Source organism: Pterocles gutturalis, unplaced genomic scaffold, assembly GCF_000699245.1.
Source record: "Pterocles gutturalis isolate BGI_N339 unplaced genomic scaffold, ASM69924v1 scaffold17637, whole genome shotgun sequence".
In the NCBI taxonomy this organism is placed as follows: domain Eukaryota; kingdom Metazoa; phylum Chordata; class Aves; order Pterocliformes; family Pteroclidae; genus Pterocles; species Pterocles gutturalis.
Window position 1 is genome coordinate 3191 of NW_010115755.1, and position 1732 is coordinate 4922.

At 56.8% G+C, this 1732-nt stretch overlaps 1 protein-coding gene across 1 annotated transcript in view; it reads left to right on the top strand.

Annotated features, from left to right (window-relative positions):
- Positions 1–1732, top strand: part of GMEB2 (glucocorticoid modulatory element binding protein 2) — a gene marked incomplete at its 5' end in the record, with an annotated part of 12546 nt that overhangs the window by 3019 nt on the left and 7795 nt on the right.

Here is a 1732-nt window from a genome sequence, read left to right on the forward strand (position 1 = left end):
TTGTGCCTCCGTCTGGTTTTTGTGCTGGTTTTACATCCCCCCAGTCACATCTCCACGGCAGACACAGACTTTAGTTGCTTAGATTTTTCGTACAAGCTGTTGGAGTCGATTTGTTGGTTTTCCTCGGGAGGATGGAGTGTCAGATGCAGGCTGGGCTTTCTCCGGATCCAGTCGTGCTTTTCAGTCATTTTTGGAGCGGTGCGAATGCGGCGGAGGCCTGGAGGAAGCTCTGTTTTGGGGGCTGCCTTTCTGCTGGGGTGTTTCTTTTTGATGAGTCGCTGGAGGTTCGTGGTCTGGGGGGAGGCAGATGGGAGCCAGGGCTGCACCGTGCTGGGCTGTGCACGAGGGGGTGGCCGCTGCCGAAGCGGTTCCGCTGGCTGTTCTCCGAATGCATCTGGAGGAATCCAAGAACCAGGCAGCAAACCGACAAAGCAAACCCAGGTCACAATTCTTCCCTTTCTGGCACGTCAAACTCCCACTGCTGCAATATTCTCCTGGGTGCAAAGGTGCTAGCTCTGGGTTTACGTTGTCGAGTCCAGCTCTCCTAGGGGTTGGATTTTTGGTCACTGCGAGCTGCAGAGGCAGCGTGACATCCCGTGGTGCCTTTCTTCCCAAACCGGGGCTGCCTTCAGCGCTCGCTCCTCTGCAGCAGCATCTCCCTAGCCGCTGGTGCCGCCCACGCCGGTGCCTTATCTGGGTGCTGCTCCCCCCGGGTACCTGCCCTGCAGCTGGCAGGGGGAGGGATGCTTTGAACCTGCGGAGCTGTGTGTTGGGAGGCCAGGATGGAAAAACCAGTTCCTCCTGAATTTGCTTGTCCCTGTGGCGCTGTGGGTGGGAAATGCGGTTGCCAGGGAGTCACTGCGACCATTCTTTTAATTCATCCGTGGTACCAAAATGGGGTAGTTTTTGGGTTTAAATCTATTTTCTCCTTAGGAGGTTTATATGCTGAAGTATGTGACAAGGTAACTGTTGTTTCCCCCCTCCTGCGGGACCCCAAAGAGGTCCAGCAAGCTCGCTGTGCAATTAGACATCCTCAGTACCAAAGACCCATCTCCATCGGCAAAGCATCAAGAAAATCTGGGAATCTCCAGGGTGGGGAGGATGACAGCGATGGCAGAGCCAGCTATGAGTTGATACGATGGGTGTATTGAGTCGTAAGAGGCTCAGAGATTGGATCGCGGGGGTCTCTAGCTCATGTTGTGTTATCTCCACACCTGGATCCGCTGTTAGGGTTTGTTGAACTCCTTTACAGCGTGTTTGCGGCTCCTGGAGGTCCTGCTCCCAGGAGCATCGCACGGGATTCAGCCAGTCCATTGCCCAGACAGCGGCAGCACATTCCACGTGTTTTCCTGGCGAAATCTCAGGCAAAGCTGCCCAGAGGCTGGCAGCGATTTCTGAGCGAGACGCTGTGCTGCCAGCATCCCTCCGTGCCAGCTCCCCTGCCCGAGCTGTGCTGGAGGCAGCGCCATGGGGCTGGGGTGAAAAGGGCCAGAGCCCGCCGGGCTGCCGGCAGCGGTTCCGCCTGCTGCAGGGCTCCTCGGCTCCGTGCGGAACAATGGAGCTGAGCCTCTCGAAAGCAGAGCTGACCTTCAGCTCTCGTGGGACAGCGTAGTTTGACTTGAAGCAATGGGGGCATCGGGTGTGGGGGTGGCACGTGCACGTGGCTTAAGCCTGCTTCTCTGACTCTCTTCCCAGCGGTGATATAAATGAAGACACGCTGGAGACTGAAAAT